Source organism: Salmo salar, chromosome 08 (assembly GCF_965601325.2).
Source record: "Salmo salar chromosome 08, fSalSal1, whole genome shotgun sequence".
Taxonomy (NCBI): Eukaryota; Metazoa; Chordata; class Actinopteri; order Salmoniformes; family Salmonidae; genus Salmo; species Salmo salar.
The window spans coordinates 5,537,501-5,551,151 of NC_138298.1; the positions used below are offsets into that span (position 1 = coordinate 5,537,501).

The 13,651-nt window shown below is 42.6% G+C and overlaps 36 non-coding genes across 36 annotated transcripts; all 36 read left to right on the forward strand.

Moving 5' to 3' along the window:
- The first annotated feature begins 323 nt into the window (after positions 1 to 323).
- On the forward strand, positions 324 to 442 carry LOC145852489 (5S ribosomal RNA). The gene has a single exon (XR_014374345.1). It is a non-coding gene; the product is annotated as a 5S ribosomal RNA (ribosomal RNA).
- Positions 443 to 581: 139 nt separating this feature from the next.
- Positions 582 to 700, forward strand: LOC145883868 (5S ribosomal RNA). The gene has a single exon (XR_014395444.1). It is a non-coding gene; the product is annotated as a 5S ribosomal RNA (ribosomal RNA).
- A 409-nt stretch (positions 701 to 1,109) lies between these two features.
- On the forward strand, positions 1,110 to 1,228 carry LOC145887013 (5S ribosomal RNA). Its single transcript, XR_014398600.1, has one exon. It is a non-coding gene; the product is annotated as a 5S ribosomal RNA (ribosomal RNA).
- Positions 1,229 to 1,367: 139 nt separating this feature from the next.
- LOC145883869 (5S ribosomal RNA) lies at positions 1,368 to 1,486 on the forward strand. The gene has a single exon (XR_014395445.1). It is a non-coding gene; the product is annotated as a 5S ribosomal RNA (ribosomal RNA).
- Positions 1,487 to 1,895: 409 nt separating this feature from the next.
- On the forward strand, positions 1,896 to 2,014 carry LOC145852490 (5S ribosomal RNA). The gene has a single exon (XR_014374346.1). It is a non-coding gene; the product is annotated as a 5S ribosomal RNA (ribosomal RNA).
- A 139-nt stretch (positions 2,015 to 2,153) lies between these two features.
- Positions 2,154 to 2,272, forward strand: LOC145883870 (5S ribosomal RNA). Its single transcript, XR_014395446.1, has one exon. It is a non-coding gene; the product is annotated as a 5S ribosomal RNA (ribosomal RNA).
- Positions 2,273 to 2,681: 409 nt separating this feature from the next.
- LOC145852491 (5S ribosomal RNA) lies at positions 2,682 to 2,800 on the forward strand. Its single transcript, XR_014374347.1, has one exon. It is a non-coding gene; the product is annotated as a 5S ribosomal RNA (ribosomal RNA).
- Positions 2,801 to 2,939: 139 nt separating this feature from the next.
- On the forward strand, positions 2,940 to 3,058 carry LOC145887386 (5S ribosomal RNA). The gene has a single exon (XR_014398977.1). It is a non-coding gene; the product is annotated as a 5S ribosomal RNA (ribosomal RNA).
- A 409-nt stretch (positions 3,059 to 3,467) lies between these two features.
- LOC145887014 (5S ribosomal RNA) lies at positions 3,468 to 3,586 on the forward strand. Its single transcript, XR_014398601.1, has one exon. It is a non-coding gene; the product is annotated as a 5S ribosomal RNA (ribosomal RNA).
- Positions 3,587 to 3,725: 139 nt separating this feature from the next.
- Positions 3,726 to 3,844, forward strand: LOC145883871 (5S ribosomal RNA). Its single transcript, XR_014395447.1, has one exon. It is a non-coding gene; the product is annotated as a 5S ribosomal RNA (ribosomal RNA).
- A 409-nt stretch (positions 3,845 to 4,253) lies between these two features.
- LOC145887016 (5S ribosomal RNA) lies at positions 4,254 to 4,372 on the forward strand. Its single transcript, XR_014398603.1, has one exon. It is a non-coding gene; the product is annotated as a 5S ribosomal RNA (ribosomal RNA).
- Positions 4,373 to 4,511: 139 nt separating this feature from the next.
- On the forward strand, positions 4,512 to 4,630 carry LOC145850888 (5S ribosomal RNA). Its single transcript, XR_014372737.1, has one exon. It is a non-coding gene; the product is annotated as a 5S ribosomal RNA (ribosomal RNA).
- Positions 4,631 to 5,039: 409 nt separating this feature from the next.
- Positions 5,040 to 5,158, forward strand: LOC145887017 (5S ribosomal RNA). The gene has a single exon (XR_014398604.1). It is a non-coding gene; the product is annotated as a 5S ribosomal RNA (ribosomal RNA).
- A 139-nt stretch (positions 5,159 to 5,297) lies between these two features.
- On the forward strand, positions 5,298 to 5,416 carry LOC145850890 (5S ribosomal RNA). Its single transcript, XR_014372739.1, has one exon. It is a non-coding gene; the product is annotated as a 5S ribosomal RNA (ribosomal RNA).
- A 139-nt stretch (positions 5,417 to 5,555) lies between these two features.
- Positions 5,556 to 5,674, forward strand: LOC145883872 (5S ribosomal RNA). Its single transcript, XR_014395448.1, has one exon. It is a non-coding gene; the product is annotated as a 5S ribosomal RNA (ribosomal RNA).
- A 409-nt stretch (positions 5,675 to 6,083) lies between these two features.
- LOC145887018 (5S ribosomal RNA) lies at positions 6,084 to 6,202 on the forward strand. The gene has a single exon (XR_014398605.1). It is a non-coding gene; the product is annotated as a 5S ribosomal RNA (ribosomal RNA).
- Positions 6,203 to 6,341: 139 nt separating this feature from the next.
- Positions 6,342 to 6,460, forward strand: LOC145885574 (5S ribosomal RNA). The gene has a single exon (XR_014397157.1). It is a non-coding gene; the product is annotated as a 5S ribosomal RNA (ribosomal RNA).
- Positions 6,461 to 6,869: 409 nt separating this feature from the next.
- Positions 6,870 to 6,988, forward strand: LOC145887019 (5S ribosomal RNA). The gene has a single exon (XR_014398606.1). It is a non-coding gene; the product is annotated as a 5S ribosomal RNA (ribosomal RNA).
- A 139-nt stretch (positions 6,989 to 7,127) lies between these two features.
- Positions 7,128 to 7,246, forward strand: LOC145887020 (5S ribosomal RNA). Its single transcript, XR_014398607.1, has one exon. It is a non-coding gene; the product is annotated as a 5S ribosomal RNA (ribosomal RNA).
- Positions 7,247 to 7,655: 409 nt separating this feature from the next.
- LOC145887021 (5S ribosomal RNA) lies at positions 7,656 to 7,774 on the forward strand. Its single transcript, XR_014398608.1, has one exon. It is a non-coding gene; the product is annotated as a 5S ribosomal RNA (ribosomal RNA).
- A 139-nt stretch (positions 7,775 to 7,913) lies between these two features.
- On the forward strand, positions 7,914 to 8,032 carry LOC145887671 (5S ribosomal RNA). Its single transcript, XR_014399262.1, has one exon. It is a non-coding gene; the product is annotated as a 5S ribosomal RNA (ribosomal RNA).
- A 409-nt stretch (positions 8,033 to 8,441) lies between these two features.
- On the forward strand, positions 8,442 to 8,560 carry LOC145887022 (5S ribosomal RNA). Its single transcript, XR_014398609.1, has one exon. It is a non-coding gene; the product is annotated as a 5S ribosomal RNA (ribosomal RNA).
- A 139-nt stretch (positions 8,561 to 8,699) lies between these two features.
- On the forward strand, positions 8,700 to 8,818 carry LOC145887023 (5S ribosomal RNA). Its single transcript, XR_014398610.1, has one exon. It is a non-coding gene; the product is annotated as a 5S ribosomal RNA (ribosomal RNA).
- A 139-nt stretch (positions 8,819 to 8,957) lies between these two features.
- Positions 8,958 to 9,076, forward strand: LOC145886828 (5S ribosomal RNA). Its single transcript, XR_014398414.1, has one exon. It is a non-coding gene; the product is annotated as a 5S ribosomal RNA (ribosomal RNA).
- A 409-nt stretch (positions 9,077 to 9,485) lies between these two features.
- LOC145887024 (5S ribosomal RNA) lies at positions 9,486 to 9,604 on the forward strand. Its single transcript, XR_014398611.1, has one exon. It is a non-coding gene; the product is annotated as a 5S ribosomal RNA (ribosomal RNA).
- Positions 9,605 to 9,743: 139 nt separating this feature from the next.
- On the forward strand, positions 9,744 to 9,862 carry LOC145883873 (5S ribosomal RNA). Its single transcript, XR_014395449.1, has one exon. It is a non-coding gene; the product is annotated as a 5S ribosomal RNA (ribosomal RNA).
- A 139-nt stretch (positions 9,863 to 10,001) lies between these two features.
- On the forward strand, positions 10,002 to 10,120 carry LOC145883874 (5S ribosomal RNA). The gene has a single exon (XR_014395450.1). It is a non-coding gene; the product is annotated as a 5S ribosomal RNA (ribosomal RNA).
- Positions 10,121 to 10,259: 139 nt separating this feature from the next.
- LOC145883876 (5S ribosomal RNA) lies at positions 10,260 to 10,378 on the forward strand. Its single transcript, XR_014395452.1, has one exon. It is a non-coding gene; the product is annotated as a 5S ribosomal RNA (ribosomal RNA).
- Positions 10,379 to 10,787: 409 nt separating this feature from the next.
- Positions 10,788 to 10,906, forward strand: LOC145887025 (5S ribosomal RNA). Its single transcript, XR_014398612.1, has one exon. It is a non-coding gene; the product is annotated as a 5S ribosomal RNA (ribosomal RNA).
- A 409-nt stretch (positions 10,907 to 11,315) lies between these two features.
- On the forward strand, positions 11,316 to 11,434 carry LOC145887027 (5S ribosomal RNA). The gene has a single exon (XR_014398614.1). It is a non-coding gene; the product is annotated as a 5S ribosomal RNA (ribosomal RNA).
- A 139-nt stretch (positions 11,435 to 11,573) lies between these two features.
- On the forward strand, positions 11,574 to 11,692 carry LOC145887028 (5S ribosomal RNA). Its single transcript, XR_014398615.1, has one exon. It is a non-coding gene; the product is annotated as a 5S ribosomal RNA (ribosomal RNA).
- A 139-nt stretch (positions 11,693 to 11,831) lies between these two features.
- Positions 11,832 to 11,950, forward strand: LOC145886829 (5S ribosomal RNA). The gene has a single exon (XR_014398415.1). It is a non-coding gene; the product is annotated as a 5S ribosomal RNA (ribosomal RNA).
- Positions 11,951 to 12,359: 409 nt separating this feature from the next.
- On the forward strand, positions 12,360 to 12,478 carry LOC145887029 (5S ribosomal RNA). Its single transcript, XR_014398616.1, has one exon. It is a non-coding gene; the product is annotated as a 5S ribosomal RNA (ribosomal RNA).
- A 139-nt stretch (positions 12,479 to 12,617) lies between these two features.
- On the forward strand, positions 12,618 to 12,736 carry LOC145883877 (5S ribosomal RNA). Its single transcript, XR_014395453.1, has one exon. It is a non-coding gene; the product is annotated as a 5S ribosomal RNA (ribosomal RNA).
- Positions 12,737 to 12,875: 139 nt separating this feature from the next.
- On the forward strand, positions 12,876 to 12,994 carry LOC145883878 (5S ribosomal RNA). The gene has a single exon (XR_014395454.1). It is a non-coding gene; the product is annotated as a 5S ribosomal RNA (ribosomal RNA).
- Positions 12,995 to 13,133: 139 nt separating this feature from the next.
- Positions 13,134 to 13,252, forward strand: LOC145883879 (5S ribosomal RNA). The gene has a single exon (XR_014395455.1). It is a non-coding gene; the product is annotated as a 5S ribosomal RNA (ribosomal RNA).
- The last annotated feature ends 399 nt before the right edge of the window (positions 13,253 to 13,651 follow it).

Below are 13,651 nucleotides of genomic sequence, written 5' to 3' on the forward strand. Positions count from 1 at the left end.
GCTTCCTGCCTTTTTAATAGGATCAAATTTCCTTGTGTTTTCAATTAGCATCTGCCTTGTATTTATAAGACAAACAAGAATATTGTTGCTGAATGCAGCTTGTGTGTGCTTTATGCTCCTTTGGCCTGTTCAAATGATGAAAGGAAATAAAGTTTGTATTTTATCCAACTACCTGTGCTAAAAAGTGATGGGAACAGTGTTTGTAATTTCTTCTACTTTTTCAGTGACACAAAGTTCAAGCTGCTTATCTAATTGGTGAAAATGCAATGTCTGTTTATCACACTCACTTTGACTATATATGTTGTAGCAAGAGATTGTTTATCGCTTACGGCCATACCAGCCTGGGTACGCCCGATCTCGTCTGATCTAGGAAGCTAAGCAGGGTCGGGCCTGGTTAGTACTTGGATGGGAGACCGCCTGGGAATACCAGGTGCTGTAAATATTTTGTCCACGAGGGTGTGCTCTTGCACTATTTCATCAGCAACACTGCCTTGTAGTAAGCATTTAATGATGAATTGACTAAATGTCTGTTTTATCAGACTCACTTTGACTATATATGTTGTAGCAAGAGATTGATTCTCGCTTACGGCCATATCAGCCTGGGTACGCCCGATCTCGTCTGATCTCGGAAGCTAAGCAGGGTCGGGCCTGGTTAGTACTTGGATGGGAGACCGCCTGGGAATACCAGGTGCTGTAAGCATTTTGTCCACGAGGGTGTGCTCTTGCACTATTTCATCAGCAACACTGCCTTGTAGTAAGCATTTAATGATGAATTGACAAAATGCAGCTTCCTGCCTTTTTAATAGGATCAAATTTCCTTGTGTTTTCAATTAGCATCTGCCTTGTATTTATAAGACAAACAAGAATATTGTTGCTGAATGCAGCTTGTGTGTGCTTTATGCTCCTTTGCCCTGTTCAAATGATGAAAGGAAATGAAGTTTGTATTTTATCCAACTACCTGTGCTAAAAAGTGATGGGAACAGTGTTTGTAATTTCTTCTACTTTTTCAGTGACACAAAGTTCAAGCTGCTTATCTAATTGGTGAAAATGCAATGTCTGTTTATCACACTCACTTTGACTATATATGTTGTAGCAAGAGATTGTTTCTCGCTTACGGCCATACCAGCCTGGGTACGCCCGATCTCGTCTGATCTAGGAAGCTAAGCAGGGTCGGGCCTGGTTAGTACTTGGATGGGAGACCGCCTGGGAATACCAGGTGCTGTAAGCATTTTGTCCACGAGGGTGTGCTCTTGCACTATTTCATCAGCAACACTGCCTTGTAGTAAGCGTTTAATGATGAATTGACTAAATGTCTGTTTTATCAGACTCACTTTGACTATATATGTTGTAGCAAGAGAATGATTCTCGCTTACGGCCATATCAGCCTGGGTACGCCCGATCTCGTCTGATCTCGGAAGCTAAGCAGGGTCGGGCCTGGTTAGTACTTGGATGGGAGACCGCCTGGGAATACCAGGTGCTGTAAGCATTTTGTCCACGAGGGTGTGCTCTTGCACTATTTCATCAGCAACACTGCCTTGTAGTAAGCATTTAATGATGAATTGACAAAATGCAGCTTCCTGCCTTTTTAATAGGATCAAATTTCCTTGTGTTTTCAATTAGCATCTGCCTTGTATTTATAAGACAAACAAGAATATTGTTGCTGAATGCAGCTTGTGTGTGCTTTATGCTCCTTTGCCCTGTTCAAATGATGAAAGGAAATAAAGTTTGTATTTTATCCAACTACCTGTGCTAAAAAGTGATGGGAACAGTGTTTGTAATTTCTTCTACTTTTTCAGTGACACAAAGTTCAAGCTGCTTATCTAATTGGTGAAAATGCAATGTCTGTTTATCACACTCACTTTGACTATATATGTTGTAGCAAGAGATTGTTTCTCGCTTACGGCCATACCAGCCTGGGTACGCCCGATCTCGTCTGATCTAGGAAGCTAAGCAGGGTCGGGCCTGGTTAGTACTTGGATGGGAGACCGCCTGGGAATACCAGGTGCTGTAAATATTTTGTCCACGAGGGTGTGCTCTTGCACTATTTCATCAGCAACACTGCCTTGTAGTAAGCATTTAATGATGAATTGACTAAATGTCTGTTTTATCAGACTCACTTTGACTATATATGTTGTAGCAAGAGATTAATTCTCGCTTACGGCCATATCAGCCTGGGTACGCCCGATCTCGTCTGATCTCGGAAGCTAAGCAGGGTCGGGCCTGGTTAGTACTTGGATGGGAGACCGCCTGGGAATACCAGGTGCTGTAAGCATTTTGTCCACGAGGGTGTGCTCTTGCACTATTTCATCAGCAACACTGCCTTGTAGTAAGCATTTAATGATGAATTGACAAAATGCAGCTTCCTGCCTTTTTAATAGGATCAAATTTCCTTGTGTTTTCAATTAGCATCTGCCTTGTATTTATAAGACAAACAAGAATATTGTTGCTGAATGCAGCTTGTGTGTGCTTTATGCTCCTTTGCCCTGTTCAAATGATGAAAGGAAATAAAGTTTGTATTTTATCCAACTACCTGTGCTAAAAAGTGATGGGAACAGTGTTTGTAATTTCTTCTACTTTTTCAGTGACACAAAGTTCAAGCTGCTTATCTAACTGGTGAAAATGCAATGTCTGTTTATCACACTCACTTTGACTATATATGTTGTAGCAAGAGATTGTTTCTCGCTTACGGCCATACCAGCCTGGGTACGCCCGATCTCGTCTGATCTAGGAAGCTAAGCAGGGTCGGGCCTGGTTAGTACTTGGATGGGAGACCGCCTGGGAATACCAGGTGCTGTAAATATTTTGTCCACGAGGGTGTGCTCTTGCACTATTTCATCAGCAACACTGCCTTGTAGTAAGCATTTAATGATGAATTGACTAAATGTCTGTTTTATCAGACTCACTTTGACTATATATGTTGTAGCAAGAGATTAATTCTCGCTTACGGCCATATCAGCCTGGGTACGCCCGATCTCGTCTGATCTCGGAAGCTAAGCAGGGTCGGGCCTGGTTAGTACTTGGATAGGAGACCGCCTGGGAATACCAGGTGCTGTAAGCATTTTGTCCACGAGGGTGTGCTCTTGCACTATTTCATCAGCAACACTGCCTTGTAGTAAGCATTTAATGATGAATTGACAAAATGCAGCTTCCTGCCTTTTTAATAGGATCAAATTTCCTTGTGTTTTCAATTAGCATCTGCCTTGTATTTATAAGACAAACAAGAATATTGTTGCTGAATGCAGCTTGTGTGTGCTTTATGCTCCTTTGGCCTGTTCAAATGATGAAAGGAAATAAAGTTTGTATTTTATCCAACTACCTGTGCTAAAAAGTGATGGGAACAGTGTTTGTAATTTCTTCTACTTTTTCAGTGACACAAAGTTCAAGCTGCTTATCTAATTGGTGAAAATGCAATGTCTGTTTATCACACTCACTTTGACTATATATGTTGTAGCAAGAGATTGTTTATCGCTTACGGCCATACCAGCCTGGGTACGCCCGATCTCGTCTGATCTAGGAAGCTAAGCAGGGTCGGGCCTGGTTAGTACTTGGATGGGAGACCGCCTGGGAATACCAGGTGCTGTAAGCATTTTGTCCACGAGGGTGTGCTCTTGCACTATTTCATCAGCAACACTGCCTTGTAGTAAGCATTTAATGATGAATTGACTAAATGTCTGTTTTATCAGACTCACTTTGACTATATATGTTGTAGCAAGAGATTGATTCTCGCTTACGGCCATATCAGCCTGGGTACGCCCGATCTCGTCTGATCTCGGAAGCTAAGCAGGGTCGGGCCTGGTTAGTACTTGGATGGGAGACCGCCTGGGAATACCAGGTGCTGTAAGCATTTTGTCCACGAGGGTGTGCTCTTGCACTATTTCATCAGCAACACTGCCTTGTAGTAAGCATTTAATGATGAATTGACAAAATGCAGCTTCCTGCCTTTTTAATAGGATCAAATTTCCTTGTGTTTTCAATTAGCATCTGCCTTGTATTTATAAGACAAACAAGAATATTGTTGCTGAATGCAGCTTGTGTGTGCTTTATGCTCCTTTGCCCTGTTCAAATGATGAAAGGAAATGAAGTTTGTATTTTATCCAACTACCTGTGCTAAAAAGTGATGGGAACAGTGTTTGTAATTTCTTCTACTTTTTCAGTGACACAAAGTTCAAGCTGCTTATCTAATTGGTGAAAATGCAATGTCTGTTTATCACACTCACTTTGACTATATATGTTGTAGCAAGAGATTGTTTCTCGCTTACGGCCATACCAGCCTGGGTACGCCCGATCTCGTCTGATCTAGGAAGCTAAGCAGGGTCGGGCCTGGTTAGTACTTGGATGGGAGACCGCCTGGGAATACCAGGTGCTGTAAGCATTTTGTCCACGAGGGTGTGCTCTTGCACTATTTCATCAGCAACACTGCCTTGTAGTAAGCATTTAATGATGAATTGACTAAATGTCTGTTTTATCAGACTCACTTTGACTATATATGTTGTAGCAAGAGATTGATTCTCGCTTACGGCCATATCAGCCTGGGTACGCCCGATCTCGTCTGATCTCGGAAGCTAAGCAGGGTCGGGCCTGGTTAGTACTTGGATGGGAGACCGCCTGGGAATACCAGGTGCTGTAAATATTTTGTCCACGAGGGTGTGCTCTTGCACTATTTCATCAGCAACACTGCCTTGTAGTAAGCATTTAATGATGAATTGACAAAATGCAGCTTCCTGCCTTTTTAATAGGATCAAATTTCCTTGTGTTTTCAATTAGCATCTGCCTTGTATTTATAAGACAAACAAGAATATTGTTGCTGAATGCAGCTTGTGTGTGCTTTATGCTCCTTTGCCCTGTTCAAATGATGAAAGGAAATAAAGTTTGTATTTTATCCAACTACCTGTGCTAAAAAGTGATGGGAACAGTGTTTGTAATTTCTTCTACTTTTTCAGTGACACAAAGTTCAAGCTGCTTATCTAATTGGTGAAAATGCAATGTCTGTTTATCACACTCACTTTGACTATATATGTTGTAGCAAGAGATTGTTTCTCGCTTACGGCCATACCAGCCTGGGTACGCCCGATCTCGTCTGATCTAGGAAGCTAAGCAGGGTCGGGCCTGGTTAGTACTTGGATGGGAGACCGCCTGGGAATACCAGGTGCTGTAAGCATTTTGTCCACGAGGGTGTGCTCTTGCACTATTTCATCAGCAACACTGCCTTGTAGTAAGCATTTAATGATGAATTGACTAAATGTCTGTTTTATCAGACTCACTTTGACTATATATGTTGTAGCAAGAGATTGATTCTCGCTTACGGCCATATCAGCCTGGGTACGCCCGATCTCGTCTGATCTCGGAAGCTAAGCAGGGTCGGGCCTGGTTAGTACTTGGATGGGAGACCGCCTGGGAATACCAGGTGCTGTAAATATTTTGTCCACGAGGGTGTGCTCTTGCACTATTTCATCAGCAACACTGCCTTGTAGTAAGCATTTAATGATGAATTGACTAAATGTCTGTTTTATCAGACTCACTTTGACTATATATGTTGTAGCAAGAGATTAATTCTCGCTTACGGCCATATCAGCCTGGGTACGCCCGATCTCGTCTGATCTCGGAAGCTAAGCAGGGTCGGGCCTGGTTAGTACTTGGATGGGAGACCGCCTGGGAATACCAGGTGCTGTAAGCATTTTGTCCACGAGGGTGTGCTCTTGCACTATTTCATCAGCAACACTGCCTTGTAGTAAGCATTTAATGATGAATTGACAAAATGCAGCTTCCTGCCTTTTTAATAGGATCAAATTTCCTTGTGTTTTCAATTAGCATCTGCCTTGTATTTATAAGACAAACAAGAATATTGTTGCTGAATGCAGCTTGTGTGTGCTTTATGCTCCTTTGGCCTGTTCAAATGATGAAAGGAAATAAAGTTTGTATTTTATCCAACTACCTGTGCTAAAAAGTGATGGGAACAGTGTTTGTAATTTCTTCTACTTTTTCAGTGACACAAAGTTCAAGCTGCTTATCTAATTGGTGAAAATGCAATGTCTGTTTATCACACTCACTTTGACTATATATGTTGTAGCAAGAGATTGTTTATCGCTTACGGCCATACCAGCCTGGGTACGCCCGATCTCGTCTGATCTAGGAAGCTAAGCAGGGTCGGGCCTGGTTAGTACTTGGATGGGAGACCGCCTGGGAATACCAGGTGCTGTAAGCATTTTGTCCACGAGGGTGTGCTCTTGCACTATTTCATCAGCAACACTGCCTTGTAGTAAGCATTTAATGATGAATTGACTAAATGTCTGTTTTATCAGACTCACTTTGACTATATATGTTGTAGCAAGAGATTGATTCTCGCTTACGGCCATACCATCCTGGGTACGCCCGATCTCGTTTGATCTAGGAAGCTAAGCAGGGTCGGGCCTGGTTAGTACTTGGATGGGAGACCGCCTGGGAATACCAGGTGCTGTAAGCATTTTGTCCACGAGGGTGTGCTCTTGCACTATTTCATCAGCAACACTGCCTTGTAGTAAGCATTTAATGATGAATTGACAAAATGCAGCTTCCTGCCTTTTTAATAGGATCAAATTTCCTTGTGTTTTCAATTAGCATCTGCCTTGTATTTATAAGACAAACAAGAATATTGTTGCTGAATGCAGCTTGTGTGTGCTTTATGCTCCTTTGCCCTGTTCAAATGATGAAAGGAAATAAAGTTTGTATTTTATCCAACTACCTGTGCTAAAAAGTGATGGGAACAGTGTTTGTAATTTCTTCTACTTTTTCAGTGACACAAAGTTCAAGCTGCTTATCTAATTGGTGAAAATGCAATGTCTGTTTATCACACTCACTTTGACTATATATGTTGTAGCAAGAGATTGTTTCTCGCTTACGGCCATACCAGCCTGGGTACGCCCGATCTCGTCTGATCTAGGAAGCTAAGCAGGGTCGGGCCTGGTTAGTACTTGGATGGGAGACCGCCTGGGAATACCAGGTGCTGTAAGCATTTTGTCCACGAGGGTGTGCTCTTGCACTATTTCATCAGCAACACTGCCTTGTAGTAAGCATTTAATGATGAATTGACTAAATGTCTGTTTTATCAGACTCACTTTGACTATATATGTTGTAGCAAGAGATTGATTCTCGCTTACGGCCATACCAGCCTGGGTACGCCCGATCTCGTCTGATCTAGGAAGCTAAGCAGGGTCGGGCCTGGTTAGTACTTGGATGGGAGACCGCCTGGGAATACCAGGTGCTGTAAGCATTTTGTCCACGAGGGTGTGCTCTTGCACTATTTCATCAGCAACACTGCCTTGTAGTAAGCATTTAATGATGAATTGACAAAATGCAGCTTCCTGCCTTTTTAATAGGATCAAATTTCCTTGTGTTTTCAATTAGCATCTGTCTTGTATTTATAAGACAAACAAGAATATTGTTGCTGAATGCAGCTTGTGTGTGCTTTATGCTCCTTTGGCCTGTTCAAATGATGAAAGGAAATAAAGTTTGTATTTTATCCAACTACCTGTGCTAAAAAGTGATGGGAACAGTGTTTGTAATTTCTTCTACTTTTTCAGTGACACAAAGTTCAAGCTGCTTATCTAATTGGTGAAAATGCAATGTCTGTTTATCACACTCACTTTGACTATATATGTTGTAGCAAGAGATTGTTTATCGCTTACGGCCATACCAGCCTGGGTACGCCCGATCTCGTCTGATCTAGGAAGCTAAGCAGGGTCGGGCCTGGTTAGTACTTGGATGGGAGACCGCCTGGGAATACCAGGTGCTGTAAGCATTTTGTCCACGAGGGTGTGCTCTTGCACTATTTCATCAGCAACACTGCCTTGTAGTAAGCATTTAATGATGAATTGACTAAATGTCTGTTTTATCAGACTCACTTTGACTATATATGTTGTAGCAAGAGATTGATTCTCGCTTACGGCCATACCAGCCTGGGTACGCCCGATCTCGTTTGATCTAGGAAGCTAAGCAGGGTCGGGCCTGGTTAGTACTTGGATGGGAGACCGCCTGGGAATACCAGGTGCTGTAAGCATTTTGTCCACGAGGGTGTGCTCTTGCACTATTTCATCAGCAACACTGCCTTGTAGTAAGCATTTAATGATGAATTGACAAAATGCAGCTTCCTGCCTTTTTAATAGGATCAAATTTCCTTGTGTTTTCAATTAGCATCTGCCTTGTATTTATAAGACAAACAAGAATATTGTTGCTGAATGCAGCTTGTGTGTGCTTTATGCTCCTTTGCCCTGTTCAAATGATGAAAGGAAATAAAGTTTGTATTTTATCCAACTACCTGTGCTAAAAAGTGATGGGAACAGTGTTTGTAATTTCTTCTACTTTTTCAGTGACACAAAGTTCAAGCTGCTTATCTAATTGGTGAAAATGCAATGTCTGTTTATCACACTCACTTTGACTATATATGTTGTAGCAAGAGATTGTTTCTCGCTTACGGCCATACCAGCCTGGGTACGCCCGATCTCGTCTGATCTAGGAAGCTAAGCAGGGTCGGGCCTGGTTAGTACTTGGATGGGAGACCGCCTGGGAATACCAGGTGCTGTAAGCATTTTGTCCACGAGGGTGTGCTCTTGCACTATTTCATCAGCAACACTGCCTTGTAGTAAGCATTTAATGATGAATTGACTAAATGTCTGTTTTATCAGACTCACTTTGACTATATATGTTGTAGCAAGAGATTGATTCTTGCTTACGGCCATACCAGCCTGGGTACGCCCGATCTCGTCTGATCTAGGAAGCTAAGCAGGGTCGGGCCTGGTTAGTACTTGGATGGGAGACCGCCTGGGAATACCAGGTGCTGTAAGCATTTTGTCCACGAGGGTGTGCTCTTGCACTATTTCATCAGCAACACTGCCTTGTAGTAAGCATTTAATGATGAATTGACTAAATGTCTGTTTTATCAGACTCACTTTGACTATATATGTTGTAGCAAGAGATTGATTCTTGCTTACGGCCATATCAGCCTGGGTACGCCCGATCTCGTCTGATCTTGGAAGCTAAGCAGGGTCGGGCCTGGTTAGTACTTGGATGGGAGACCGCCTGGGAATACCAGGTGCTGTAAGCATTTTGTCCACGAGGGTGTGCTCTTGCACTATTTCATCAGCAACACTGCCTTGTAGTAAGCATTTAATGATGAATTGACAAAATGCAGCTTCCTGCCTTTTTAATAGGATCAAATTTCCTTGTGTTTTCAATTAGCATCTGCCTTGTATTTATAAGACAAACAAGAATATTGTTGCTGAATGCAGCTTGTGTGTGCTTTATGCTCCTTTGCCCTGTTCAAATGATGAAAGGAAATAAAGTTTGTATTTTATCCAACTACCTGTGCTAAAAAGTGATGGGAACAGTGTTTGTAATTTCTTCTACTTTTTCAGTGACACAAAGTTCAAGCTGCTTATCTAATTGGTGAAAATGCAATGTCTGTTTATCACACTCACTTTGACTATATATGTTGTAGCAAGAGATTGTTTATCGCTTACGGCCATACCAGCCTGGGTACGCCCGATCTCGTCTGATCTAGGAAGCTAAGCAGGGTCGGGCCTGGTTAGTACTTGGATGGGAGACCGCCTGGGAATACCAGGTGCTGTAAGCATTTTGTCCACGAGGGTGTGCTCTTGCACTATTTCATCAGCAACACTGCCTTGTAGTAAGCGTTTAATGATGAATTGACTAAATGTCTGTTTTATCAGACTCACTTTGACTATATATGTTGTAGCAAGAGATTGATTCTCGCTTACGGCCATATCAGCCTGGGTACGCCCGATCTCGTCTGATCTCGGAAGCTAAGCAGGGTCGGGCCTGGTTAGTACTTGGATGGGAGACCGCCTGGGAATACCAGGTGCTGTAAGCATTTTGTCCACGAGGGTGTGCTCTTGCACTATTTCATCAGCAACACTGCCTTGTAGTAAGCATTTAATGATGAATTGACTAAATGTCTGTTTTATCAGACTCACTTTGACTATATATGTTGTAGCAAGAGATTGATTCTCGCTTACGGCCATATCAGCCTGGGTACGCCCGATCTCGTCTGATCTCGGAAGCTAAGCAGGGTCGGGCCTGGTTAGTACTTGGATGGGAGACCGCCTGGGAATACCAGGTGCTGTAAGCATTTTGTCCACGAGGGTGTGCTCTTGCACTATTTCATCAGCAACACTGCCTTGTAGTAAGCATTTAATGATGAATTGACTAAATGTCTGTTTTATCAGACTCACTTTGACTATATATGTTGTAGCAAGAGATTGATTCTCGCTTACGGCCATATCAGCCTGGGTACGCCCGATCTCGTCTGATCTCGGAAGCTAAGCAGGGTCGGGCCTGGTTAGTACTTGGATGGGAGACCGCCTGGGAATACCAGGTGCTGTAAGCATTTTGTCCACGAGGGTGTGCTCTTGCACTATTTCATCAGCAACACTGCCTTGTAGTAAGCATTTAATGATGAATTGACAAAATGCAGCTTCCTGCCTTTTTAATAGGATCAAATTTCCTTGTGTTTTCAATTAGCATCTGCCTTGTATTTATAAGACAAACAAGAATATTGTTGCTGAATGCAGCTTGTGTGTGCTTTATGCTCCTTTGCCCTGTTCAAATGATGAAAGGAAATAAAGTTTGTATTTTATCCAACTACCTGTGCTAAAAAGTGATGGGAACAGTGTTTGTAATTTCTTCTACTTTTTCAGTGACACAAAGTTCAAGCTGCTTATCTAATTGGTGAAAATGCAATGTCTGTTTATCACACTCACTTTGACTATATATGTTGTAGCAAGAGATTGTTTCTCGCTTACGGCCATACCAGCCTGGGTACGCCCGATCTCGTCTGATCTAGGAAGCTAAGCAGGGTCGGGCCTGGTTAGTACTTGGATGGGAGACCGCCTGGGAATACCAGGTGCTGTAAGCATTTTGTCCACGAGGGTGTGCTCTTGCACTATTTCATCAGCAACACTGCCTTGTAGTAAGCATTTAATGATGAATTGACAAAATGCAGCTTCCTGCCTTTTTAATAGGATCAAATTTCCTTGTGTTTTCAATTAGCATCTGCCTTGTATTTATAAGACAAACAAGAATATTGTTGCTGAATGCAGCTTGTGTGTGCTTTATGCTCCTTTGCCCTGTTCAAATGATGAAAGGAAATAAAGTTTGTATTTTATCCAACTACCTGTGCTAAAAAGTGATGGGAACAGTGTTTGTAATTTCTTCTACTTTTTCAGTGACACAAAGTTCAAGCTGCTTATCTAATTGGTGAAAATGCAATGTCTGTTTATCACACTCACTTTGACTATATATGTTGTAGCAAGAGATTGTTTCTCGCTTACGGCCATACCAGCCTGGGTACGCCCGATCTCGTCTGATCTAGGAAGCTAAGCAGGGTCGGGCCTGGTTAGTACTTGGATGGGAGACCGCCTGGGAATACCAGGTGCTGTAAGCATTTTGTCCACGAGGGTGTGCTCTTGCACTATTTCATCAGCAACACTGCCTTGTAGTAAGCATTTAATGATGAATTGACTAAATGTCTGTTTTATCAGACTCACTTTGACTATATATGTTGTAGCAAGAGATTGATTCTTGCTTACGGCCATACCAGCCTGGGTACGCCCGATCTCGTCTGATCTAGGAAGCTAAGCAGGGTCGGGCCTGGTTAGTACTTGGATGGGAGACCGCCTGGGAATACCAGGTGCTGTAAGCATTTTGTCCACGAGGGTGTGCTCTTGCACTATTTCATCAGCAACACTGCCTTGTAGTAAGCATTTAATGATGAATTGACTAAATGTCTGTTTTATCAGACTCACTTTGACTATATATGTTGTAGCAAGAGATTGATTCTTGCTTACGGCCATATCAGCCTGGGTACGCCCGATCTCGTCTGATCTTGGAAGCTAAGCAGGGTCGGGCCTGGTTAGTACTTGGATGGGAGACCGCCTGGGAATACCAGGTGCTGTAAGCATTTTGTCCACGAGGGTGTGCTCTTGCACTATTTCATCAGCAACACTGCCTTGTAGTAAGCATTTAATGATGAATTGACAAAATGCAGCTTCCTGCCTTTTTAATAGGATCAAATTTCCTTGTGTTTTCAATTAGCATCTGCCTTGTATTTATAAGACAAACAAGAATATTGTTGCTGAATGCAGCTTGTGTGTGCTTTATGCTCCTTTGGCCTGTTCAAATGATGAAAGGAAATAAAGTTTGTATTTTATCCAACTACCTGTGCTAAAAAGTGATGGGAACAGTGTTTGTAATTTCTTCTACTTTTTCAGTGACACAAAGTTCAAGCTGCTTATCTAATTGGTGAAAATGCAATGTCTGTTTATCACACTCACTTTGACTATATATGTTGTAGCAAGAGATTGTTTATCGCTTACGGCCATACCAGCCTGGGTACGCCCGATCTCGTCTGATCTAGGAAGCTAAGCAGGGTCGGGCCTGGTTAGTACTTGGATGGGAGACCGCCTGGGAATACCAGGTGCTGTAAGCATTTTGTCCACGAGGGTGTGCTCTTGCACTATTTCATCAGCAACACTGCCTTGTAGTAAGCGTTTAATGATGAATTGACTAAATGTCTGTTTTATCAGACTCACTTTGACTATATATGTTGTAGCAAGAGATTGATTCTCGCTTACGGCCATATCAGCCTGGGTACGCCCGATCTCGTCTGATCTCGGAAGCTAAGCAGGGTCGGGCCTGGTTAGTACTTGGATGGGAGACCGCCTGGGAATACCAGGTGCTGTAAGCATTTTGTCCACGAGGGTGTGCTCTTGCACTATTTCATCAGCAACACTGCCTTGTAGTAAGCATTTAATGATGAATTGACTAAATGTCTGTTTTATCAGACTCACTTTGACTATATATGTTGTAGCAAGAGATTGATTCTCGCTTACGGCCATATCAGCCTGGGTACGCCCGATCTCGTCTGATCTCGGAAGCTAAGCAGGGTCGGGCCTGGTTAGTACTTGGATGGGAGACCGCCTGGGAATACCAGGTGCTGTAAGCATTTTGTCCACGAGGGTGTGCTCTTGCACTATTTCATCAGCAACACTGCCTTGTAGTAAGCATTTAATGATGAATTGACTAAATGTCTGTTTTATCAGACTCACTTTGACTATATATGTTGTAGCAAGAGATTGATTCTCGCTTACGGCCATATCAGCCTGGGTACGCCCGATCTCGTCTGATCTCGGAAGCTAAGCAGGGTCGGGCCTGGTTAGTACTTGGATGGGAGACCGCCTGGGAATACCAGGTGCTGTAAGCATTTTGTCCACGAGGGTGTGCTCTTGCACTATTTCATCAGCAACACTGCCTTGTAGTAAGCATTTAATGATGAATTGACAAAATGCAGCTTCCTGCCTTTTTAATAGGATCAAATTTCCTTGTGTTTTCAATTAGCATCTGCCTTGTATTTATAAGACAAACAAGAATATTGTTGCTGAATGCAGCTTGTGTGTGCTTTATGCTCCTTTGGCCTGTTCAAATGATGAAAGGAAATAAAGTTTGTATTTTATCCAACTACCTGTGCTAAAAAGTGATGGGAACAGTGTTTGTAATTTCTTCTACTTTTTCAGTGACACAAAGTTCAAGCTGCTTATCTAATTGGTGAAAATGCAATGTCTGTTTATCACACTCACTTTGACTATATATGTTGTAGCAAGAG